The sequence below is a fragment of the Macaca thibetana genome, chromosome 7, assembly GCF_024542745.1.
Source record: "Macaca thibetana thibetana isolate TM-01 chromosome 7, ASM2454274v1, whole genome shotgun sequence".
Taxonomy (NCBI): Eukaryota; Metazoa; Chordata; class Mammalia; order Primates; family Cercopithecidae; genus Macaca; species Macaca thibetana.
Window position 1 is genome coordinate 13,687,733 of NC_065584.1, and position 26,349 is coordinate 13,714,081.

The 26,349-nt window shown below is 51.2% G+C and overlaps 1 protein-coding gene across 6 annotated transcripts in view; it reads right to left on the reverse strand.

Annotated features, from left to right (window-relative positions):
* IFI27 (interferon alpha inducible protein 27) overlaps nucleotides 1–26,349 on the reverse strand; it is a 420,724-nt gene that overhangs the window by 221,832 nt on the left and 172,543 nt on the right. For 2 of the 6 annotated variants that reach the window (XM_050799201.1, XM_050799202.1), the window contains exon 1: nucleotides 21,398–21,407. The exons of the other annotated variants lie outside the window; for them this stretch is intronic. The gene's annotated coding sequence lies outside the window, so the exon portion shown is untranslated. Of the gene's footprint in view, nucleotides 1–21,397; nucleotides 21,408–26,349 lie in introns of those variants that run through there. 6 annotated transcript variants of the gene reach the window in all.

The window sequence follows — 26,349 nt, forward strand, 5'->3', positions numbered from 1 at the left end:
ATGTAAACATCTCAAGACACAGAAAGTGGAGCCTGCTAGTTTCTTATGACTGGGGCCTAGAAACCAAAACCAGCACCACATCACTTCCATAGTATTCTCTTAGTCAAGCAGTCACAGAGCCCAGATTCACGAGGAAGGGATGTAGACCCCACCTCTCAATGGGAAGAGGGTCAAAGAACTTTGGGGCTATGTTTTTTTCTTTTGTTTTTTTTTTTAAATTCTTTTTCTTTGTTTCTTTTAAAAATGTTTTTGGAGGGGCCATGTTTTAAGACTGCCACATTCTGTGACCCTGGGCAAGTGGCTTGATCTCTTGAGGTCGCAGTTTCCTTGTCTGTAAAATGGGGATAGTGGTGTCTACCTCAGAGGGCTGTTGTATACGGTGAACTGAACTCTCAGTTAATAGCAAAGTCAGGCCTTGCACCTGGGTCTTCAGGCCCCACAGCCAGTGCTCCTGATACCACCTGCCCTTCAAGTTGGGGCACACTTATTGCTTCTTCCAGGCCTGGGGCAGCTGGGAGGACAGTTTGCCTATGAAGCCCAGTTAGGATGTGGGCAAGTTTTTCCACACATTCATTCAAAACTATGCCTTGAGCACCTACTATGTGCCAGCACTTTCTGGGCTTACAGCTTTGATCAAAGCAAGATCTCTGCCTGGGGAAGTTAGTTGTACATTCGAACCCTTTATTTGGAGGGTGATGAAGCCCCTGCACAGAGCAGCCTCTGGGCCCTTGATTCTGACAGCAGCAGCTCTGCCTCATCTCGGTCCATTCCCTGCTCCTAGCTGACCCTGGTCCTGTCCAGCTAGGCAAGACTGTGGGACAGTATCCTTGCAGCTCCAAGTCTGGTCCTCTCCCTTCCTGTCTATGTTCTCTCTCTCTCTCTCTCTCTCTCTCTCTCTCTATATATATATATATATATATATATATATAAAATAAGATAGTAATATTTGCTAATACTCATTGAGTGCCTACTATGTGACAGCCATTATTCTAAGCATGCGGTGTATTAATCAGGGTTCTCCAGAGAAATAGAACCAACAGTTCACACACACAAAAGGAGGTTTATTAGAATATATATATAGAATACATATAGAATTTGTATATAGAGAGAATATATAGAGACTATATATAGAGATAATATATACAGAATATATATGTATAATCTATTCATCCATCCATCCATCCATCCAATCCCCGTATCTATCTACTTACCTACCTATCAGGTTTCTGTTGTTTTCATGGCTTATTTCCCACCAACCACTTTATAAGATGAATATCCTAGGAACTCCAGAGGCCTTGGGAGGAGACAGAAGAGATCTATCTGTTCCCAGGGTATTTCCACGTTGCTCAGACCCCATGGGACCTTAACACAGGGCCGGACTTCTGAACCAGCTTCCTTTGGTCACCAATTCTTTGTGGCAATAATAGATGTGATGTGTGCATGTTGGGAGGTGAAGGTACTTATCACGTCTTTTTTGTTGATTGTTTAAGTTATAACTCTAATTATAAATGGTTGAGCCATGTCCATGTGGCCATGAATTATGACAGCCCCAAGCCCTCCCTGTTAGCCCAACTCTGCCCAGTAAGCCTGCTCCAACACCGGGGAGCCATGCTAACTCAAGCCCAGCAACTGGAGTCCGTCTTGGCCACACCCAGCATGAAACCTGCTTGGAAGTCTGCCTCCCTTCAAGTAGCCTCTGGCAGTAGAAAGCGGTGTGTGCTGGAAATCTCCCAGCTGGGCGTAATTCCCAAGTCTATGCCCTGACCTTTACTTTGCCTCTGAGCCTCATCTGTCAATGAGGATAATAGCATCCTCTTTGCAGGACTCTCATGAGAGCTGAATATCCGGGTGCTCACTCACACTCGGCTCTGGGCAAATCTTCAATAAATGCCCCTCTTTCCCCTCTGAGAAGCACACAGCCGCACCTTTGCTTAAGCTGTGTCCTCTACCTGGAATGCCTTCTCTCCTTTCACTCCCTCATTCACTGTCAGAATCAAAGGCCACGTTTAATATGAGCCCTATTTCCAAGGCTGTTCAAAAAAAAAAAAGAAAGAAAAAGAAATAAAGAAGCAAAATGTTCTTTTAAGCAACTGTCTCACTGAAGACCAAAATGTGAGATGAGTTGGAGGGATCAGCTGTGGTTGTGATTTGGGTGGGCTGGGGCAGCAGGCTCCCTCTTAAACCCCCGAAGCCCATCTGCAGAAAGATCCAGGCCCTGCAAAATATCTTCAAAATAGGGACTGGGCCTGGCTTATTTCTGGGGCTCTGGCAGTCCAACTGGCTCGGAGTAGGGGCTCAGAAGTGCTTTGGGAATTAACTGAATTAAACTGAGTCATGTAGAGTTGGGAGGAAGACCCTACCAGACAAGCAGACATCTTTTTCCCTGATCCCAACCTCATCCCCAAAACTGGTGTGCACCCAGAGCTTCCCACACCTCCTGGCCAGCAGGTGGCAGCCCTCAGAGGGACCTTTGCACACTCAGCACTAAGAGGCCAGTTCTCTCAGCATCCCACAGGCCTGGCCTTGGAGTCCCTGGTGCAACTGAGCTCATAGACACCAGATGAGACCAGAGAGGCCCCCTGGAGAAACATGCAAGGATTGCTTCTGGTGGCCCTGTCACTTCCAAGGTGAGACACAAAGGAACACCTTTTCAGTGGGAGGGTATTTATGGAACCAGGTAAGGTAGTAATATTTGCTAATACTCACTGAGTACCTACTATGTGCCAGCCACTATTCTAAGCATGTGGTGTGTTAATCAGAGTTCTCTAGAGAAACAGAGCCAACGGTGCACACACACACACGAGGAGATTTATTAGAAGGAATTGGCTCACATGATTGTGAAGCTGGAGAAGTCCCACAGTGCACCATCCTCAAGCCGGAGACCCAGTAAAGCCCACTGTGGAGATTCCAGTTCAGATCTGAAGGTCTGAGAGCCAGAAGCACTGAGGGCAGAAGATCGATGTACCAGCTCAAGCAGACACAGGCAGAGAGCAAACTCACTTTCCCTCCATCTTTCTGTTCTGTGCAGGCCCTGAATAGAATGGATGATGCCCACCCACAGTGGGAAGGGCCATCTGTCATACAACATGTGAGTAGATACCATTAGCAGCCCATCTTAAGATGAGGAAGCTAAGGCACAGAATGACGAAGTAACTTGTTGAAGGTCACAGCTAGTAAATGGCAGAGCCAGATACAAACCCCAGCAGCCCACCTACAGGGCTACTGCCTCCATCTATCCGCATGTGACTTTAATTCCATGCAGAATGGACCTGTATCATCGGGCTGTTTGGTGTATTTATTCACCAAGCCCCCACCCCTCTATCTCCTTCAAGAAGAGTTAGGCTAAAGAGTCCTCTGCTCCCCGACCTCTGTGTGGGCTGCTGGGTTCGACAGAACCTGGAGGATAGGCTGACGGGGCAGAGGCTGGAACAGAGGAAGGGAGGGTGGGCTGGGCTTCAGGAACAGAGGAAGGGAGGGTGGGCTGGGCTTCAGGAACAGAGGAAAGGAGGGTGGGCTGGGCTTCAGGAACAGAGGAAGGGAGGGTGGGCTGGGCTTCAGGAACAGAGGAAAGGAGGGTGGGCTGGGCTTCAGGAACAGAGGAAGGGAGGGTGGGCTGGGCTTCAGGAACAGAGGAAGGGAGGGTGGGCTGGGCTTCAGGAACAGAGGAAGGGAGGGTGGGCTGGGCTTCAGGAACAGAGGAAGGGAGGGTGGGCTGGGCTTCAGGAACAGAGGAAGGGAGGGTGGGCTGGGCTTCAGGAACAGAGGAAGGGAGGGTGGGCTGGGCTTCAGGAACAGAGGAAGGGAGGGTGGGCTGGGCTTCAGGAACAGAGGAAGGGAGGGTGGGCTGGGCTTCAGGAACAGAGGAAGGGAGGGTGGGCTGGGCTTCAGGAACAGAGGAAAGGAGGGTGGGCTGGGCTTCAGGAACAGAGGAAGGGAGGGTGGGCTGGGCTTCAGGAACAGAGGAAAGGAGGGTGGGCTGGGCTTCAGGAACAGAGGAAGGGAGGGTGGGCTGGGCTTCAGGAACAGAGGAAGGGAGGGTGGGCTGGGCTTCAGGAACAGAGGAAGGGAGGGTGGGCTGGGCTTCAGGAACAGAGGAAGGGAGGGTGGGCTGGGCTTCAGGAACAGAGGAAGGGAGGGTGGGCTGGGCTTCAGGAACAGAGGAAGGGAGGGTGGGCTGGGCTTCAGGAACAGAGGAAGGGAGGGTGGGCTGGGCTTCAGGAACAGAGGAAGGGAGGGTGGGCTGGGCTTCATCCTGCTGGATGGTGGGGAAGGGACGCTGTGAGGATGAGAGATGGGCTTAACAAGGCGGGATCGGGCACCAGAGGCCTCACAACTTGTGCATGTCAGTGCCAGGATTTTAGCCCAGGTTGTTGGACCTCAGCCTCTGGGCATGACTATTGCACTACAGTGGCAGGGGAGGGACAAGAAGGATGGGTTCCTGTGCCCATTAGGAAACAGACTTTATAGGGTCAGATATGGGGGCACAAAGGAGAAGAAAAGTTCAGGGAGACTTGCAGGCTTGGGCAAGCAGGCAGGTGGTGGAGTCACACCCTAAGAGGGGACACCTGGGAGGAGGGGCCCTGCCATGCCCTTCAGGGTGATGGTGACCGTCAGATGAGATGGGAACACTGGGAGGTCTGTGCTGTCATAACAATGACATCACAGTTGAAGAGCACTTACAGGTTTTTCCTCATCTCCGTTTCCATGTCAAAATTTACCAGTCCTGTGTCCCGTTTCCTCTTGACCATTGCTCATCTGATAAAAAGGCTTCCCTATGGAGGTGGCGTTGGAAAAAGGCTGGGTTCCCATCTAACCTTCCCCTCTCTTTTTGCCAGGGGCCTTCCTGAGGCAAATCCTCAGTCACTGTTGCACGAGGGAAGAGGAAAGGGCAGGGTCAGCCTGGGGAGGATGTGGTGGGATGGGTGTTCAGGGGCTGAGCGTGCCGCACCTGTACCAACCTTCTCGGAAGCCACCTCATGTGCCAGACCAGATGGGTCACACCCCGTCTCCACTGAGAGTAAGCTTCTTGTCTCCAGAGGCAATCAAGCAAGAATAAGACTGCCAGCTGGGGAGAAGATAGTAATGCAGATTTAAGCATCAGTGTGTGCACTGGGGAAGTCGCCTGAGGTGATCTGTAACCTTCAAGGTCCAGAGTCAAAGATGCTGGGATGCTGTGGGTTGCTGAGAATTGGAAACTCCTGGGAGTGCCCACAGGAAGGAGGGTCCATTCGAGGCATCTCCCTGTCTTTCATCTCTAGCTTGTCCACAAGGCCTCACCTCTGGCATGGCAACCCCTCAGACAGGCCAGTCCTTTTTCCATCCAGTACATCTCCATCTCTGGACACCTCATTTCCAGGTAAAGAAGCCAGATCCTCAGAATGTGAGGGCTGTGAAGGACCTCAGAGCTCAGCCAACCAACCTTTGATTTTCAGAGGAGCACCCCAAATGGACAAACAGACAATGGCCTGCCTGTGTAGGAAAAGAGAACCCTGGCCCCCAATCTGTGCAGCAAGCAGCACAGGAAGCCAAACCAAACCTCTGTGGCAATGTGCCCAGAATGGTCAGGGCTCGGTCAATCCTGGTCAGCTTCCCTATTGTTGACTACTGCTTCCAACTCAACACCAATGAGAGAAAGCCAGATATGCTCCTAATGAAATCACAGGATGTCCGGCTTCCAGCTAGCCACCTCCCGCTTCGCCACGCCAACAACCTCTAATCAGGGCACACCTGAGGCCTCTCCCTTTCCACTATGATGCTTCCCCTCATCCTGCCTGCCTGGGAGTCTCTGTCAAATGCAAGTGACAGAGGCCAATTCCCTTGCCATACCAAGCACGCAATGATTGGCCTCTGTTTGATCTCCTTTGGGTGGTCCCAATTTATTTCCACAACACAGAGACCCAGAAAGGGATGGTGGGTTGTTTAACGTCACATTCCAGGTCTAGGATAGAACTCAGCTCATTCATTATCACTTCGTTAGAGCTTTACTTCTCTGACTCCCTCTATTATTCTAGGTAGAACTGACCACGTTCTCCCTCTTGCCTCTCAGTATCCTTCACACTCTATCTCAGCACCTTCCACACATGCAGTGGTTTTAAAGTATGTCCAAAGCTCTGTGATACTCATCCCTTTAACAAGTGGAGCCTAATACTCCTCCCCTTAGTGTGGTCTGGATTTAGTGACTCTCCTAGTGGACAGATTGATATGAAGTGACCATCTGTGACTTTAGAGATGAAGTCATAAGAGGCTCAGCAGCTTCCTCCTTGCTCTCTCTTGGATCAGCTCTAGGGGAAGCCAGCTGCCATGTTGTGGGGATGCTCAAGCAGCCCCAAGGAAAGGCCCATGTAATGAGGAGCTGAGAGGAATTGAACCAAAAGCCAGTAGAGAATTGAGGTCTCCTGTCAGTAGCCATGTAAGCGAGCTATTCTGGAAGCACATCCTCCATTCCCAGTCAACATCTTAAGTTCAACCTCATGAGGGACCTTGAGCCTAGCTCAGCCACTCCCAGACTCCTGACCCACAGATACTGTGTGAGGTAATCCACGCTTGTTGTTTCAAGCTGCTAGGCAATCTGTTGCAATAGATAATTAATGCAACACATTTCTGTGCTTTTTTGGCCTACATGTCTGAGACACATAATATCTAATTAGCAGCTCTTGAGAATAAGGCACCAGTGGCTCAGGGCTCAGCAATGTTTGATGGACAGACAGATGGATGAATGGATGGGTAGATGAGGGTGCACAAAGTAAGCGAGGAGGCGCCCTTGCTTACTTTGGCTTTAGGGTTGGATGGATGGGTAAATGGATGGATGGATGGATGGATGGATGGATGGATGGATAGATGGATAGATGAGGAAATGGGTGGGTGGATGGATGGATGGGGAAGTGGATGACTGGATGAACAGGTTGGATGGATAAGTAGATAAGTGGCAATTGAATGGATGGGTGGATGGATGGAGGCATGGGGAGATGGGTGGGCAGATAGATGGATGTGTGGATGGATGGATGGATGGTTGGACAGATGGATAAATGGATGGATGTTCAAGAACTTCCAGGCTGCTCAGAGGCAGCAAGCTTAGTGTGGGCAGTTGCAAAGTTTATTTAACAAGTCTGATATTTTAGTTCACTGTGTTTTCAGACAGTGGTGCCCTTTCTCATGCTCCTTAGTGGCCCAGAAAACAGTTTTGATGGCTAATTGAGTGGTGGTCACAATTTCTTCTCCTGTAAAGACCGTGCTTTTTGTCTGTGAGGTTGCTCTAGGCCTTACTGTCCTGTCAACTGTCTCTTTGGTTTCTATCTTATCTACCTGCCAAGACGATACTCTCTCCTGTGAATCTCTTTTCCTCATCAGACACCTTGAATCACAGATAGTTGGAGATGAAAAGGACCTTAGAAACCATGAGAAACACCATGGGTGAGGAGAGTGGGCACCTCTGGAGCCATAAACCTAGCTTCAGGTCCCGTTCTGCCACTCACCAGCTGGGTGACCAAGGGTAAGTCATGTAACCTCTCTGACCCCCAGCCTCTTCCTCTGTGTGTGGCACCTGCCTGCCATCACATGTGGAGTGCTCAGCGCAGAGCTGGCCTGTGCTATGGAGCTAAGCACAGGAACAACCCATCAGTGTCACTGTCATCCCAAAGCCAAAGTCCTGCCATGTCATTGGGAGAGGCTAAAGTAACACGTGCAGAATGTTTATCCCAGCACTCCCAATTGTGAGAGCCATTCATCTCATCCAACCCTCTTAGTTTGTTGTTTTTAGACAGTGTCTTGCTCTGTCACCCAGGTTGGAGTGCTGTAGCATGATCATGGCTCACTGTAACCTCGAACTCATGGGCTCAGGCAATTCTCCCACCTCAGTCTCCTGAGTAGCTGGGATTACAGGTGCGCCCCACCATGCTGGCTAATTCTAATTTTGTTTTGTTTTGTTTTGGAGATGGAGTCTCACTCTGTTGCCCAGGCTGGAGTGCAGTGGCGTGATCTTGGCTCACTGCAACCTCCGCCTCCTGGGTTCAAGTGATTCTTGTGCCTCAGCCTCCTAAGTAGCTGGGACTACAGGCATGCGCCACCATACCTAGCTATTTTTTTTTTTTTTGTATTTTTTAGTAGAGATGGGGTTTCACCATAATGGCCAGGCTGGTCTTAAACGCCTGACCTCGTGATCCACCCACCTTGGCCTCCCAAAGTGCTGGGATTACGTAAACATGTTTTTTTTGGTTTTTTTTTTTGTTTGTTTTCTTTTTTGTTTTTTTGTAGAGACAGGATCTTGATATGTTGCCCAGGCTGATCTCAACCTCCTGGCCTCAAGTGATCCTTCTGCCTTGGCCTCAAAATCTTTGGGACTACAGGCGTGAACCATGGTGCCAGGCAGACCACTTCACTAACCAGATGAGGAAACCGAGGCTGAGAGGTGGAGTGGTTTGCCCAAAGCAAGCTGGTGAATTAGTGGCATGGTCAGGACACAAATCCTGACTCCAAGACCAGTGCTCCTCCTCTCTCTTCTGAACCCGTTTTCTGCACCCTTGGCTAAGAGGAAAATGCAAGATTCACCTCTGAACACTCCGCTTTGGCCTCAAATGGCCACAAGAGGGAGCCCTTGGAATTACTCGGGGCCTCCGTGCTTCCGATGTAAGGAGCCCTTCCATCCGTTCTTGAAGGCGCCTAGGCCGGTAGCCCCTGCCCTGCCCCTTCCCTCCCTGTGGCAGCACCTCTGAGGCATTCCAGACCCCGGTTCCTTTTCCTTCTCCACCTCCACCCTCCTCCTGGATCCCAGGATTGTCTTTCTCCTTTTGCTGAGTAGAACTGGGATCCTCAGAACCCCATGGTGGTTTTGCCAGGCAGGTGGTGCACATTTGAGGCACCCTGGCTTACTTTGGGTTCAGGGTTGCAGTGACATTGTCCAGTTGTCCCGTAGCATCTACTGACACTCCCATCCAGCTATTCCACAAACTTCTGCTCAGCCACACTGGGTGGGAGAGGCCAGGCCAAGGGAGGTGGAGGAGGTGGGAGAGGAGTTTACCTACTGTGTAGCTAGAAGATGACAGAGTTACAGCACACAATGACAGGACATGGCTCAGAGTGGTAGTTGGACACAAGCAGAAGGGCTGATAGTAGGGGCCTTGGGGACAGCTCTAGGCTGATTTGAGCCCTAAAGGATGCCAAATAGTTGGCTAGGCAAATAAGGCCCACAAGTTCCTAAGAAACTGAGAGGAGGACCCTTGCTTCTGGGTCAGGGGTGCTACCTGGGAGGACACCTCTTCTCTGGGCATCTGTAAATATGAATAATAAAACCTACTCCGCCTTCGTCATTGGAGGAAAGAACGTCTGAGTGCATAGAAATGGAAGCAGGTTGGAAATTAAATACCATGCCCATTTCAGGGATGTATTTTAGCACCAGTGTTTTTCTCTTTCCCAGGGTGTTCTCCAGTAAGCGTTCATTCTGTGTCCCCCAGCACCCACTTTCCTTGTCCTGACCTTCCTGCGGATGCATTTTTGAGACCACTCAGGTTCCTGGGTCACTGATGAGCGTCCCTGTGGGCCTCCCACTGTCTTCCACTTGGCGGCTGACTCCAGCCCTCTTCCCTAGCTTGGTTTTTTCCATGAGTCATTTTAAAGTCTTTGTATAAGGCCTATTAGGATAAAAACAGGAAGGCAGGCAAGCCAGCAAGCCCTGGAGGCCATCCCTGGGCTCTTAGGAGATTAAAGTCTGCAAACACAGTCCCAGGTGTCTGTGGGCCATCTGCCCCCGCACCCACCTTGTGCTGACCAGAAGACCTCGGAATCTGGGATGAATGGACGCTGTTTGAATGTTGGAAATGCCCCGTTGTCCCTTTCTGTAGATCTTTTTAGGCAACACAAATGGCAAGCTCTTTCCAAGTGTCATTCTCCAAATAGATTCCTTCTAGTCTAGGGTTCGGGGGAGGGAGTGGAATAAGAGGTGAGCCCCTCCTGATGCTCCAGCAGTCCCCTCTGTGGGCCCAGCAGGCCACTCTTAACACCTCCAAAAGCTGTGGTTCTTGCAGGACATACACTTTGTTTCCTACTCTCCTGGTCTCACTGTGCATAACTGAGTTTGTAATTCTCCAGTTCTCCCAAATGCATATCCTCCCTTGCAGACAGCATTTTTCAGAGAACAGGAGGGAGCTGCTTCCTTAAGTGTTGCCTGGGATCACATTCAAACTGGAGACGTTGCCAGAAGCAAATCCACCTCAGTGGGGATCCTGGTTGACCCGGGAGACCCTCTGCTCCTGAGGGAACTGCTGAGGGGCTTGGGCTGTGACTCCAGGACCAAGGGTTTTGGGAGGGACTTTCCTTCCCTGGAAAAGGAAAAGGAAGTGGAGCTACCAGCTGCTGTTCTGGGAGGCTAGAGGCTCATCTCTCTACCATGCACCCTTTCCAAAGCTCTGTTCTCTAAGGGCTTCTCGAAATACCCACTTTAATCAGAGTTAACCTGGATTTGAAGGTTGAGATGATTAGATGTGTCAAAAAACTTTTAAAGTCTAATAACACCCAGTGCTGTCAAGAATGTGGAAAAAAAGAGACATGTAGGCATTGTTGATGTGAGTGTCAATTGGTATCCATTTTTTGAAGGGAGTTTGCTAGTATCATTAGAATATGAAATAGAAACACTCTCAGACTCCACATTTCCACTTCTAAGAGTCAGTTCTAGAGAAATATGTGCACATGGACACAAAGAGTCGGGCAGGAAGATGGTTGCAGAAATGTTGTTCGTAACTGCAAAAAAATAAAATAAAATAAAAAGCCACCAAATCAAAAAACCAAACACCTAGCATTTGTCCCCAGTTTTACCAAGATATAATTGACAACCCTCGGGTTTAGACACTGTGGAGGAACTGGGGTACTGTATGCTTTGCAGTCACTAAAAAGAATGACATAAACCTACAGCTGCTGACTTAGAAGGACCTCAAGATGGATCTTTTCATGAAAAAAAAGAAATACAATTATATGTACTGTGTTACCCCATTTACGTTAAAAACAAAAAAGAAGAAAGTTAAAATAAAGTCAAAGGAATGCTTGGGAAGGTTTGGGATGAACACACCCCACGTTGAGAATAGCAGTGATCTATGAAAGGTTGTAGGCTGGGAAACAATTGAAAAGGGTTTCATTTTTTAGTTTGTAAACATATCTGTGGTTTGAAATGTTTCTTAATGAGCACATATTTATGTGTATTGTTTTCGTTCCCCAATATGTATATTGGATTTTGCTCCAGGGCACTCACCTCAGAACAGTCCTGCTCAGAACCTCTGAAGTTAGTTGACTTCATTCAGCGAACATTTTCCGTGTGAGCCTCTGCCCTGCGCAGCTCTGCGTTGGGTGCTGAGGACATCAGGGCCATTGTCCCCAGTCCCAGGGAGTGCAGTCGCCTGCAAGGAGAGGCGGATGGACAGATGAGGACTGCGCAGTGTGGCAGAAGCTGTGAGGGGTGTCCTCGTAAGGACGGCAAGGAGGCCAGTTCCTCTGGATGAAGTCAGGGGAGGCTTCCTGGAGGAAGTGACACTAACTTGAGTCTTAAAGATGATGGGGGTGTGGATGGGGTATAGATTGGGTGTGGATGAACCAGTGGAAGAAGAAGAGATTTGAAGATTTGAAGAGGAGGGTTCCAGGAGGGGAGACGTGCATTTGGGGGAACACAAGGTGGGCGATGGGTGGGATTGGGGAGCACGAGAAGAGTTAGGGGCAAGGGCTGAGCTTGGCTTCTCATCTCACAAGTCCTGATTGTTGCTCTGGGGTGCAGGGAGCCAGCCAGTGGCCAGCAGAGGGCACTTCTGCCTCTTCCAACTGCAGAGTCTGGAGCCCCCGGGGAGGAGCTGGTCAATGGTTTCATGTTGACAGGGGTGGGGAAGCTGGGCTCTCAGGACCTCAGGGAGGATGCGCCCCAGGGGCGAGTGAGACCCAGACACAGATGATTACCCTGCGGCATGAGGAGGCGGGGCGAAGGACTTTAGCCAGTCCACACGTGCAGAGAGGTCATCTGCTTTCAGAGATGGTGAAGAGAGGGGCTTCAGTCAGAATGTGAGTATGTGGTGGCACAGGAGGCTTGTGGCCACGGTGAAAGCAAAGGCTGGAGTCGAAGACGGCATTCCAAGAGGGTGTTCCGAGGGCCGCAGCAGCATCAGCCCAGGGGTCTGGCATGTGGCCTCTCCCGCCAGTCCCCTCCACCGCCCACCCTCATTCTGTCTCCCTGAGCTCTTTTCCCTGCTCCTCCAAAGCAGCGTCCCTTTCCCAGTCCTGAGCACTCCTGGGCCCTCCACCTGCTCCCCAGCAAACCCACCTGGAGCAGCTGCTCAGTGCCGGGTCTTCTTCTGGAGGCGGGGACATGGCAGGACCCCAGGAAGGCCCCAGATCATTCCACTGGGAGGGAGACACGGACACTAACTAAAGAAACCAGAGCTTCCAGCAGCGATGGGCCCCATGCAAAGGATTCAACAGTGCCACCGACAGGTCAGAGAGGCCCCTGGGGGCACTTTAGATGAGACCTGAATGTCAAACTGGAGTGTGGCATGAGGGTGAGGCCCTTACAGGTAGAACTCCTTGGACAAAGGTGAGCATGAGGCTTTCAAGAGAGGGAGAAATCAAAGGTAACCCCTTGATTTTGATCCGAGCCACTGGGTAAACAGGAGGGCTGTTTTCTAAGGGAAGCGGGACTGTGGGAGAAGCCAGCTTTGGGGAGCGAATCCAAAGTTCCATTCTGGTCACCAGAAATCAGAGGTGCTGATAAGCAGTGCACGTGCAGTGTCACGTAGGCAGTTAGAAATCTGAGTGCGGGCCAGGCGCTGCGGCTCACACCTGTCATCCCAGCACTTTGGGAGGCCAAGGTGGGAGGATTGCTCGAGCTCAGGAGTTCAAGACCAGCCTGGGCAAAACCCTGTCTCTACAAAATATACAAAAATTAGCTGGGCGTGATGGCGCGTGCCTATAATCCCGGCTACTTGGGAGGCTGAGGTGGGAGGATTGGTTGAACCCGGGAGGCAGAGATTGCAGTGAGCCAAGATCGCACCACTGCACTCCAACCTGGGCGGCAGAGCAAAACCCCATCTCAAATAAATAAATAAACAGAAAAGAAAAAGAAATTTTGAGTTTGGATCCTCAGAGAGAGGTCAGGTGTGGGAGTCCGCAGTGGGGAGGCATCTAAGGCCAGGATGAGAGTCTAGCTGAATCCAAGCTCACACCAGTCATCGCTCAACAGCCAGTAAGTCTAGTAAGTTGAGAGGCAAGGTGCTGGGGTAAGGAAAGCAACTTCATTCGGAGAGCCAGCAAACCGAGAAGATGGTGGACTAGTGTCCTAAAGAACCTTCTTAAGTTAGTAGGAGCTTCAGGCTCCCTTTAATGTCAAGGGAAGAGGGAAGAGGAGAGGGCTGAGGTCAAGAAGCGACTGATGACCACAGCCATGTGGGTGTGAGCAAGGGTCTGAGGAGGTTGTGAAACATCTTTGTTCTTGGTCTGTTGACTTCGGTTCAGATGAAGTAGGTCAGGCCACAGTGTTCCTATAAATCTTTAATGAAATACTGTTCCTCATGTGTACAAGTCCTTATCTCCTTAGGAGTTAGTTTTGAGAAATTAACTCCTGTTATCATTCTTAAAGTTGAACTGCAAGTAATTAGCTAGCCTACATGCAAAGCTAAGCAGAAGCTTTTTTTTTTTTTTTTTTTTTTTTTTTTTTTTGAGACAGAGTCTGGCTCTGTTGCCCAGGCTGGAGTGCAGTGGCAGGATCTCCACTCACTGCAAGCTCCGCCTCCTGGGTTCACGCCATTCTCCTGCCTCAGCTTCCCAAGTAGCTGGGACTACAGGCACCTGCCACCACACCTGGCTAATTTTTTTGTATTTTTTTTTAGTAGAAATGGGGTTTCACCATGTTAGCCAGGATGTTCTCAATCTCTCGACCTCATGATCTGCCTGCCTCGGCCTCCCCAAGTGCTGGGATTACAGGCGGGAGCCACCGCGCCCTGCCAGCAGAAGCTTTTAACCTAAAGCAGGGGTGTCCAATCTTTTGGCTTCCCTGAGCCACACTGGAAGAAGAATTGTCTTGGGCCACACACAAAATACACGAACACAAATGATAGCTGATGGTCTTTAAAAAGATCACACAAAAAATCTAACAATGTTTTAAGAAAGTTTATGAATTTGTGTTGGGCTTCGTTCAAAGCTTCCTAGGCCACATGGGGCCCACGGGCCATGGGTTTCATTAGTTTTACCTGAAAGGTTTTACTATGAGGGCAGAGGCAAAATGGAGTCAGTTAGGCGAAGCCTCCCTCCACTGTTAGAAGATTGCCCCAGGGATGAGGGACAAGAAGGGGCTGGGCCTCATTCCTGCTGCAGAGAACATTTGGATGCGTTTGGATGGAGGAAGTGAAGGTGAACAAGGAGTGAAACCAGGAGTGATCCCTGTGTTCAGCAATCAAGTGGAGAAGCAGCCTCAGGAGCAGTGCGGGATCAAGCTTGGCTGATGCTGCTGTGGGGTCAGGTGCAGCCACGGCCTGGGATCCGGCATCACGGAGGTCCTAGGTGCCCTTGACTTGAACTGTCCCTGTCTCCTGGAGCATCAGGGTCTGGTCCCATCTGCCGCCCCTCCTGCCTGTGAGTGCATCCATCACATCCTGAAGGTGGTCTCGCCTCCTTGAGGGGCTCTTCACAAGTGAAGGACGCCACGAGGAAGGTCGCCCAGGGCCACGTGGAGGGTGGGGTTTGGTTGAAGCTGGGAACCAGTGCAGGGTTGCCACAGGAATCTGGCGAGATGGGGCAGAGCCTGGAAGTGAGGCAGCAGAAGGAGATGGTGTTAGGGGAGTGGGTGGCGGCTCCTTCATTATGGCAGACAGATTCCTGAGCAAGGTGACCTTTGGGCCTCAGGCCTAGTATGGGGCTGGTCTGCAGCTGGGGGCAGGTGGCCCACCCTGGGAAGAGAAGGAAGACAGTGCTCCTGCCGCCTCCAGCCTCACCTCCCTCCACCACCCCCACTCCCAGCCCATATGCCAGTTTTCTGAAGTTGTCCGGAGAGCAGGGACAGAAATACATGGCCAGAGAGTTCACTTTAGGTCCCGGGAGTCCCCATGCTGTCCTTTATTTTTCCACCTTTGTAAGTGTCCTGCCCTCCACCTACAGCTGCACCCCTACTTCTTTTCTGGCAAACTCCTACTCATCCTTCAAGACCCAGGCTAAGTACTGCTCACTCCAGAAAACAGTCTAGACCACCCGCTGCCCCATCCAGGATTGATGAACCCCTCGGGGCTCCCACAGCGCCAAGGCCTTCGCTCTGGATTTTCACCATTCTGTAGTAGTCCCCTCCTCCCTCTCCCTCCCCAGAAGCTGGGGATGCCTCTTCCTACAGTGGCCCTAAGATCACAATCCCTGCCCTGATGTCATCACCACCCTCGGACCCCCTTGAGAAGCAAGTTAAGCAAACAGCAAGTTAAGCTGACCCAGCTTCACCTTGGGACCACAATGTGTTTGTACATATTTCAGGCAGGCAGAGGCTGTTGCCGTTTCGGGAGAGGAGCTTGGCAATCAGAGACAGCAGGCACCCAAATTCTCGTGGACTCAGGGTGGAGAGCCTTTCCCTAGCAAACGCTCAGGTGTGGGGCAGGTCAGTACCGCAGCGGCGGCTAAAGAATGCCTTTTCATGACTGTGCATCTTAGGACAATCTTCCTGACTTCTTAGGACAATCTTCCTGACGCATTGTTTTCCACATGGGGGACTGTGGTGCAGAGATGGAGGCCTGGTCCAGGGTCACCCAGCCAGCGGGGCGGAGTCCTTCCTCCTGGGTACTTTGCGGGACTTGAGCTTGGCTCAAAGCTCAGAGGTCAGCTCACTGTGGCCCACGCGGAAGGCCACACCATGGTTCTGGCCTCAGTAAGCGCTCAGTTGATGCCAGCCAGTAGTTTATTAACAGTAGCTCAAACTGAGCACCTACTGTGTGCCCTGGTACTTAATGTGGCGGGAGTGGAAGGTGGGCAGTGTAGTGTCAGCTAGTCACTCCTGATGTCAGCTGGTCCAGTCCCACCTGACATCCTGTTGGGGTGCGCCTGGGGAAGCTGCTTCTCCTGCCAGAGGAGCAGACAGGGATGGGGGGCTAGTCCCAGGGAGTGAGGATGGCGATGGCTTTTCATGCTCAAGCCTGCAGAGGATTTTGAGTTCGAGGGCAGGCAAAGGTATGAGTCATCCTTGGAAGAGACTTCGTTAGTCTCTTCCACACCCTGGGCAGAGAAGCGAGGCCCAGCCCAGTGAGGGGGGATTGAATTGGTGTGCTCTGAGATGGGGCAAGAAGCAGTCCCGGGTGGAAGAGGACCCATTGGAGATTGAAGGAAATGCCTGTGGGGGACACAGCACCCAGGGGCCCTCAGATGGGAGAGGAGCTGAGGCAGGCACGAAGGCCCCACCCTCTTTCCTTGTGAACCCTGCTTCTGCACAAGGCCTGGCCTGGACATTGGCCTTTTCTTGTGGCCCTGTTATGGTCTGTAAGGAACCCAGCATTCACCTGCTAGTCTACGCTCCTCGCCTCCACCGCTTCCAAAGAGCCAGGCCTCCTGTTCTCAAAAGGCTGAGCCTCAGAGCCAGAGCTTGTCTCACATGTGGACTGAACGGGCCACACAGCAGCTCAGCCTCTGTCTCCAGAAGATGCAGGAAACTGAGAGCCCATGGGCAGCTGCCTCCCCTGCGGAGGACGGAGGCACCTCTTCTACAACAGCATCCGAGGAGGAGCTCCCGCCTGGAGGACGGCGCCCGGGGCAGCCCCGAGGTGAAGGCGCAGGACAGACTGTCCTCTGGCTCTGCCCCCTGTCACTCCTCAGCCTCCTGAACGGGGGCCACATCCCAGAGGCCCTGCTGGGGCCACAGGACATGTCCATCATGTGTGATGAGTCATAGCAACTATTTTCAGCTTCTTGATCAAGGACATTTTGGTCTTTCTGGGTCGCGTGTGACTTAGTGAGAAGCCCTGGCCTCTCAGACCCCAGCAGTGACTTGTCCATGAGCTGAGATGCCTGAGAGGCAGCCTGCGCTGGTTCCTTTCTGGGCGATCATTCATGGTCATGGGTTACACACAAGTCTCAGATCCCAAAACCTGGGCTTCCTCTTGCCTCTGGGGCCTCCATCTGCCCCCATGGCCGGGGAGAGTTACAACATGCATTAACCCCAGCTGCATTCTGTCAAGATGCAAAAGAATGTATAGTAAAAAGAGTCTCACTCCCTTCCCGGCCCCAGCCTCCAGGGACCCTCCTGGAAGCAGCCACTGTTTCCAGTTCCTGGTGTCTCCTTCCAAAGATGGATAGCTCCAAGCAGTGATATAGACATTCCCTGACGCTTCCCATCTTAAGGACGCTTGTTTGTACACAAATGGGAGCACACGCCGTCGTCTGATCACAGCTCCACCCTTGCTTTTCCCCCTTCATTTGTTTTAGCCATCAGCCCACATTAGGCTGTGAATGAGCTTGTCACTTTTACCAGCTGCATGGGGAGTTGGGGTGGGGAGGGATAGCATTAGGAGATATACCTAATGTAAATGACGACTGAATGGGTGCAGCACACCAACATGGCACATGTACACATATGTAACAAACCCGTACGTTGTGCACATGTACCCTAGAACTTAAAGTATAATAAAAAAGAAAAAGAAAAAAAGACAGAGTCTTAAGTGGTATCTCCTACTCTCATCTCCTGCTCCTGAAGTCAGTATTGTGGTTCCAGAGCAGCTGTGCCAAGCCATAGCCTTAAGCACACCCTGTGAATTTCTATTTATTAGGAGATGTGTCCCATCTTATCTCATTCATTGTATGAATAAGTGCTAGCACTTAAAACACCAAAGTCTGTGAATGATGTATTCCTTTTCTGAATGAATGACAGCAGATGTAAAGTTATTGCTCTCATAATACCAAACTAGGTTAGGAATATTGTTGTTTGAATGTAACAAACAGTTTCAAACTGTCTTAAGTAAAAGAGAGAAGTCAGTGGCCCTTGTAAGCTGAGAAGGCAGGGTCAGCTGCAGGTACAGCTGGCTCCAGGGTTCACGCAATGTCATCGGAATCAGGTTGCTCTCTAATTCTTCCACACGCCCTCCCTCAGCAGGCTTGTGTCCCAGGGTTCACTCATAGCGGGATGGGGAACCAGTTTTGTGCCTGCTTGGTTTCAGGGTGTACATGTAGGTGGCAAAAATAATCTCTTTCCCAGAAGTCTAAGTGAAAATCTTACCTTGTCTCTGTACGAGGTAGGCAAGGCTAAGTTGCAATGACAAAGAGACCTCAAATTCTGTTGTAACAGCTCAGACTATAACACTGCATTTCACTGTCATGTAATATCTGTGGTGGGCCTTCCTGGTCATTTCTCCATGTGGTTGCTCAAGGACCTAACTCATTCCATCTTGTGGTTCACCATCCCCTAGGGCAGGAGTCTGCAGACTTTTCCTGGAAAGGGCCAGAGAGTCAACATTTTAGGCTTTGAGGGTCTCTGTCACATAGTCTTTCTCTTTCTTTCTTTCTTTCTTTTCTTTCTTTCTTCTTTCTTTTTCTTTCTTTCTCTCTTTCTCTTTCTTTCTTCTTTCTTTTCTTCCTTTCTCTTTTTTCTTTCTCCTTCCTTCCTTCCTTCCTTCCTTTCTTCCTTTCTTCCTTTCTTCCTTTCTTCCTTTCTTCCTTTCTTTCTTTCTTTCTTTCTTTCTTTCTTTCTTTCTTTCTTTCTTTCTTTCTTTCCCTCCCTCACTTCCTTCCTTCCTTCCTTTTTTCTATCTTCCTCTCTTTCTCTTTCTCTCTTTCCTTCCTTCTTCTTTCACAATACTTTAAAAGTGCAAAAACCATTCTTGGCCAGGTATGGTGGCTCACACTGTAATCCGAGCACTTTGGAAGGCCAAGGTGGGTGGATCACTCGAGGTTAGGAGTTCGAAACCAGCCTGGCCAACATGGTGAAACTCTGTCTCTACTAAAAATACAAAAATTAGCTGGACATGGTGGTGGGCACCTGTAATCCCAGCTACTTGGGAGGCTGAGGCAGGAGAATCACTTGAACCCAGGGGCGGAGGTTGCAGTGAGCCAAGATCTCACCACTTCACTTGAGCCTGGGCAGAAGAGTGAAACTACATTTCAAACAACAAACAAACAAATGAAACAACCAAACAAAACGAAATAACCGTTCTTAACTTGTGGGTTGGACAAAAACAGGACCACAGACCACACTTGTCCTGCAGGCCTCAGTTTGCTGCTCCTGCCCCAGGCCATGGCACACGCATCCAGCCTGTGGAAGGGAAAAGAAAAACAGACAGGTGACTTGTTGCCCCTCCACCTCCTATGGGATTAAGTTGGCCCCAGTCACATGGCCATGCTGAGCTTGGCCATCTGCTCAGGAAGAAGAAGAAGTGGCTTTTGGGGAGCAGCTGGCTGTCCTGCACAGTCTCATTGGCGCTGGTCAGGTAGCATGTAACCCATCAGTGGCTGCGTCAGTTTTTGCAGCATAACAAGCTGAATTCGTTTCCTAGGTCCGCCATAACCAGGTATGACAAATTTATTCTTTCCCAGTTTTGGAAGCCAGAAGACCAAAATCAAGGTGTGAGCAGGGCTGAGCTCTCTCTGGAGGCTCTAGAGGAAAATTTTTCCTTGCTTCTCTCCTAGCCTCTGATGGTTGCCAGCAATTCTCTGCCTTCCTTGGCTTAGAGCTGCAGTGACTCCACTCTCTGCCTGCATCGAGGCATAGTCTGTGTCTTTCTATCCAAATCTCTTTCCTTTCTCTTGTAAAGAATGTAAGGCCCACCCAAATCCTTTATGACCTCACCTTAACTTCACTACATTTATTTTCAAGTAAAGTCACATTCACAGTACTGGCCTTAGGGCTTCAGCTTATCTTTCTGGGGCACACAAGTCAGCCCCTACACAAGTCTTACTCCAGTATGAGCACCACTGGGCTAGGCGCCAAGAACAGAGAGGTGGTGATTGTAACCCCAAGAGGAGAAGAACAGATACTTGGTTTATAATATGATAGCGGAAGCAGATAAGCACCAAAGGAGAACGCAGGCCGGGGGCGGAGCAGCTGGGGGGCGGAGCAGCTGGGGGGCGGAGCAGCTGGGGGGCGGAGCAGCTGGGGGGCGGAGCAGCTGGGGGGCGGAGCAGCTGGGGGGTGGGCCTCGGTGGCAGCAGGCATGCTCTCTACCCAGGGCCATGAGGGAAGGACAGGAGAGGAGGGAGCCTTGATGAGGAGGGGAGGGAGAAGGGAGGAGAGTAGGAGAATTCAGTATGTAGGGAGCAATGAAAACAGAGTTCAGAACGGGTTAAGAGGACAAAGCAGGCGGAAAATGATAGGGACAGCACGATAGAAACAAAGCACAAAATGACGCTGAGTGTTTTCTCTGGATTCATAATTGTGTGTAAAGGTGCCTACAATGGGCTCCAAGGGCCGCCACAGGCTGAGAGCCGTGGCTTCCTCAGGGGAATAAAGTGGGTGGACAAAGGGGCTTCTAACTGTCTTGTAGAATTCTAATTTTTTAAAGAGAATAGACGTATATGCTATTTGTCTCATTTCTTTAATTTGCACATAGCAAAATGACTACCAGCAAAGACACCAAAATAGCAGCGGCAAATTTGGGGTGGTGGGAATCGGTGACAGTGGTTGGTTCCCTTTACTTTCCTGATCATTTGACTTCCTTAAAATGTGCACGTATCCTGTTTAATAACAAAGAGGAGAGTGGTTTTTCCTTAAAAAAATGTCTAGAAGCGAAAATGCCACATCCAAGTGCATATTAATGTCTCATATTAACGGTGGTTAATTCAGAGCAGTGGAGATATGGGGTGTTGTCGTTTTCCTTTTAGGATGTTTCTGTATTTGTCAAATTTTCCAAAATGAAAAGGAGGCAAAGGATGGGCTGGAGCCCAGAGGACCCCAGCATCTGGGGGAGGGCGGAGCCCAGAGCAGCTCTGCAGTGTTTGCTTTTCTGGTCTAGATGGTGCCACTGTCCAGTGGGTTTTTGGTAAAAAGGAAGGGAAGGGAGAGAAGGGGATGACTGAGGAGAAAGAAGGGGATAAGAGAGCATTTCCTTGAAAGTGATGAGAGAAACAGGAGAGAGAGAAAGGGGCGCCTCCCCGAGGTGAGCTCCAGGTCTCCTGTCTCCCAGCCTGGGAGCGGAAAGGACTGGTTTCTGGGTCTTGCTGATGGGAGGGGAAGGGCTGGTCTCCGGGACTTTGCTGAGCACTGGCCATCTCTTGCCCCAGGATACAGCCCTGCACATCTTTTTCCTGCTCAAGAGTTTCAGAAAGAAGAAGAAAACGTCCATTTGCGCCCATATGTTTACCTCACTCCGGGGAATTCTCTGGGATGGAGAAAGAGGCATTTGTTTGCAGTGAAACACAGAAGAAGAAGAAAAGCCCTGTTGGCTGGAAAGTGTCCAAGCCACAGTGAAGGGCTCCCTCCCCGCGGCCGCCCCCCCTTATTAACACAGAGGTAATGACATTAGGCGGCCTGATTAAGTCAGCGGCCCTGGGCCTGCCACCCCTTCTCCCGGAGTTACAGCCTCATTTTTCAATTATGCTTTCATTTGAGCATCTTTGAAAAACGCCTGGCGAGCACGAGAGTCCAGGAGGAGAACTGGGCTCATTTCAGCCCATCTTTTTTCTTTCCCCAGGAAGTGGGGGAAGCACATTTCCAAGCCAGAGGTGTGCAGGATCCCTCCCCAAATCCTCAAACTCAGACTTGAACAAGAATTTCCTGTGTTGAATTGTCATCAGTTGTCCCTACTCATGCCATCGAAGACTTTCAGAGCCAAGCAGGCTCCCCAGAGATTTAATCCAACCTCTTCACCAACAGATGGGAAACAGGTCCAGAAGAGCCCCAACTTGCCTGGAGCCCAGCCAGGCCTGAGTCGGAGCCTTTAGATTTCTAAACCTGAATCAAAAGGAGCCAGCTCCTCAAATGGGCATTGGTGCCTCTGTGCGGCTGTTCAGTCATCATAATAAGTAGACGGGTCTTTGCCTCCCGTGCAGATTGGCGGTCTGTTGTGGCCTCCTGGGTACCTGCCTGCAGTTCCCAGAGCAGCCACCAGGTGGCCCAGGCGTTGCCAACTCTGGCCTCATAATCCCAACAGCCCGGCTCCACTTGGGGCTGCAACACAATGGAGAGAACTCAGAGTCGGCTCCGCACCTCCCGCCCCTGCTCCCCATTGTAAATGTAGTGCGTGCAATAGTGAACATTCAGGTCTTCACATTTCAGGGGTGCGGGCGCAGAAACGCAGGGGTACTGGGAGGAGACGCTTGGATGTGTCTTTTCAGATGCCACATTTCCTAACTGTGCTGCCTCTAGCAAGAGCCCCATCTCTGAGCCTCCTTGATCTGTGAACAGGTGTATCCATAGCCACCTGCCCTGCCGCAGAGTTATGCCGTGATGGGTGTGAAGCCCTGTGGGAATGGTGACCCAAAAGTTCCCAAATGCCAGAATGCCAGATCCCAAGTCCCCTGGAATTTTTTTTTTTTTTTTTTTTTTTTTGAGACAGGGTCTTACTCTGTTGCTCAGGCTGAAGTACAGTAGTGCAATGCAATCATGGCTCACTGCAGCCTTGACCTCTGGGGTTCAAGGCATCCTCCCACCTCAGCCTCCCGCGTAGCTGGGACCACAGGCACACCCGGCTGGTTTTTACATTTTTTGTAGAGACGGGATCTCCCTATGTTGTCCAGTCTTGTCTTGAACTCCTAGATTCAAGCGCTCCTTCTGCCCTGGACTCCCAAGGTGCTGAGATTACAGGGGTGAGCCACCGTGCCCAGCCCCCTGTGAGCTTGTTAACAAGCACAGCCCTGGGCCCATCCCTGCAGAGTCAGAGAAGTGAGTGGGTCCCTGAGCGGGCCTCTCCCTCCCTCTGCCATCCCAAGGGGAGAAGCCATGGGAAGCCCTTGGCCCTAGCCCAGTGTGATCCCCACCCTACCACAGCTGCCTCCACCAAAAGAGCAGAAGGAACCTCACCAGGACACCTCACACACCGGGGCTAACAGCCCAGCAGGAGGCCGACATGTAATCAGTTACAACCCTGCCTGGAAAGTGATGGCAGAACAGTGGGGCATGGCACCCCCTGAGGGCTGCAATCCACCGTGAGGTTCCCAGCAAAGCAGGTGTGCCTGGGCACTGCTCAAAGACTGACGTCCATGATTCACTCTACAAATCAAAGTGGATGTCAGGTTATTCCTATACATACATCAGTCTCACTTACACAACAGGCTTCCTAGAATGTTCTAGGTGAGGAGTTAGAGCAACCATACCAAAAACCAGGCCCAGCCCATGGACGTGTGTCCTCTTGTGACAGCCTTGGGACAATGGAAAAGGTTGAGATTCTTGGAGCTTCAGGTATTACAATTGCCCGGGGCGTTTTGGGAATGCCTTTTGGAGAAGGGGGCATTTGAACTGGGTGTTTCGGGGTAAAGAGCAGGTGAAGGAGAGGAGAGGGGGCTCTGGGAAATGTGAGCAGAGTGTGGAAAGGACAGAGCCTGCAGAAGCTTGAGAAGAATGACACACGTTTGGATACAGCTGGAGAGAAGGGAGCAGCGACGGGCGACAGGGTGGCAGAGTTCAGCAGGGCCTGGCCCTGGACCTGAACAAGCCTCTTCAGCCACGCAGAGGTTTGGATTTCATATAAAAACCCACAAGGGTCTTTGAAGGCTTTCCAACTCCACAAGGACAGAGACTGGGGACACAGAGGCCAGACAGTGACCATTGCTATCCCCTGGGTGAAGCTCAGGGGCCGGGGCAGAGGAAGAGGGAGTAGAAGTGGAAGGCAATGCCTGCTGACTATGGTATTCAGGATTCAGGATCTGTGGGACACAGGTTCACATCAGGAGTAGATGGGCCATAGGTCGTATGGCAACCAGGCTGGCTGGAAGGGCTGGGGTACCAGGAGGAATGGGGGAGAGGGAAGCCTGCAAGACAGCAAAGGTGTCAGGGCGTGAGAGGCTCTGACGGCTTGTGCAGGGGTGACTGGAGCTTCCAGACGGCCCTTAGAAGAGGAATCTGGAGCAACAGGAAGGAGAATGGACTGGCAAGAGGAGCCGGAGAAATGTTAGGATGTTTTGGGGAAAGTTTTCTCAGCAAGGGCTTGCAGAAAGGATGGAAGAGGAGGGGTGCAGACGTGGACAGGCGGCCAGGAGTGTGGGTGAAAAGTGGCCCCAGTGTGAGTGAGACCACAGGCAGCTCATGGAAACATCCAGTGTCATAGTGGGGTCCTCAGCAGAGCTGGTGAAGAGAAGGTGGGACCAACTCAATGTGTGATTGTGGATAAGTCCCTGCTCTTTTCTCAGCCCTAGTTTTCTTATTTATGTCGTAAAAACAGTCCAGATGAGGAGGCCTCCAAAGGCCCTTCCACTATGGACTTTCTGAAGTTGACTAACTGGGGAATATCCCCATTCCTGAAGGAAAACGCCAGCTAACAAGGACCTGGGACATCTCTACTGCATGTAGGTCACGTCTGGACATGCCCTTGACACTGTCAGCAGCATCTCTTTTATGTGGATTCCAACTAGGGCTGCTACGTACAGTTGCACAGGCTACATACTGCGTTATTTGAGGCACAGCCAGCTCTTTAGACTAGATGGAGCCTTGCAGAGCAGCGTCTGTGCTGAGAACATCCTCCCTGCTCCACGACAGCATCTGGAGTGCCTACCTCCTGGAACCTGGGCCCTCTCCCCGGAATGTGACTGGGGAGAACAGGAGGACCTGAGTTCTAGGCTGGCCTGCGGTGTTACACGGCCAGCCCCTCCGCTCACTGGGTCTCTGTCTCTTTCTCCATAAAGCGGCCAGGATGAGCCATTCTGAGGCCTTGTCCACCTTCTGAGTTCTTATTGCCAGAATCACTCGTCTCTGGAAATTGCAGCAGCACCGACGTGGCCTCTCTGGGCTCCTCCCAGATCCACCCGGGAGCTGAGAATTTTCCCTGTGCCTCTGTGCTGCGGAGCAGAGATGCTGCTTGGCTCATCCACTCCCCATCCTCCCCGAAGCCCCAGGGGCCTCATTCCTACAGGAGCTGATTCTCTCCACCGTGGTGGAGATCCAGGGCTTCGTGACTGCCTCAGCCGCCAGACCGACATTAAGTGTCCAGGGTGGGTCGGCTGCACACCACAGCACCTGACAGCTGGGTGGTTCTTGCTCAAACCATCATTCTCTCCTTTAAATCCCATGAGTAGAAAGTCTGGATTTGTCACTAAGGAAAGCCGACAGGACATTCTTCATCAAGGAAGCCCTCCAGCCCGTGGACAGGGTTGGTGGGATTCATCGTTTTGAAGGGACCCAGCCCTGTCACAGAGCACTAATTAACATAACCAGTAGCATGTCCACACGTGACAGTCCATGAAGCCCTTCACACTAATGAAGTCACTCAACAAACACTGAGGGCATACTCTGGGCTAGCTCACTGTGGTCATGGACATGAACCAGCTCCAGGTACTGCTCAAAGTTGCTCACCGCCCCTCTGGCTCATAGCTGATTTGATTCTCACAATCACCCTGTGAAGCAGGTGTTATTATCACCCACATTTTGCAGACCAGGAAACTGAGGACAAGATTTAGGTCCTTTGCCTAAGGATCTAAGGCCAAGCTGAGCCCTGAACACAGGCAACAGACCACAGCGCCCAGGTTTCGTTCTCCCTCATGTGCTGTGACCTGGGGCCAGCACCTTCCCTTTCTCAGTCTGTAAGTTCTGGTCGGAGGGCTAGAATGGTGACCTAGCCTCTGCCGTGCACAGATCCCGTGAGCCCAGACCTGCTGCAGATTTGGCAAACCCAAGAGTTAGCTTCAGAAATCAAATGGGCAGATCCAGAGCTCTAAATCAGAAGAGATGCCGCCCAACAAGTGGATTGGGCAAGTAGGCGTCAGGGCCAAGTTCGAAATACGCACAACTCACCCTTGTAAGCTGTAAACACGCCGCACCGCGAGGTCCCGCTGTCCATCATCGGGTGTGTGAGCTGATGTCTGCTTTCCTGGAGCCAAGTTTTGGCTGTAGCAGACATTTCATTTCTCCCCACACAGGGTTCCACATTGTAAATCAGGTGCTAAGGGGATGGGGGAGAGGTGGGGACAGCTGCCAAAGGCTCGACCTGGCCACGTGGGTGGGATTGGGGCACATGAGTCCACTGATTGTGGAGAACCAGTGGCTTTCTCAAATCGGCCTGGAGCTCAGGACACCCTGTCCACCTGGTCAGCTGCCTTTCCCTGGGGGCCTGAGTGTACAGTACTGTGGTTAGGTGCACAGAAGCAGCACACCAGGATCCCAGTTCCGTGCTCCCGGGCGGTTTCCATTTTCCCCCTAGGCCCACCCCGACCCTCCACGCTGTTCTCTGGTCTCTGTGGACGCCATTCAAGTACTCCTTGACCCCTGGCTCCCGGTGAGTTCCCACAACGGTA